This window comes from Camelina sativa, chromosome 6 (genome assembly GCF_000633955.1).
Source record: "Camelina sativa cultivar DH55 chromosome 6, Cs, whole genome shotgun sequence".
NCBI lineage: Eukaryota > Viridiplantae > Streptophyta > Magnoliopsida > Brassicales > Brassicaceae > Camelina > Camelina sativa.
Window position 1 is genome coordinate 24640575 of NC_025690.1, and position 214 is coordinate 24640788.

Below are 214 nucleotides of genomic sequence, written 5' to 3' on the forward strand. Positions count from 1 at the left end.
TTTTTTTTTTTTCTCCGACTTGTCACCTTTAGCTTGTGACGAGGCTGATAAGGATTGAAGTACACGCGCGGGGGGTACTCCAGCCTAATATATATGCCACCTGTACTCTCCCACCAGCCTTGCCCGTCGTTACAATGACGTAACTATAAAATTCTCATTTTCCTATTTTATTTTTTTGTGAAACCCCCAGAAGAAAAAAAAAAAAAAAAGGAAA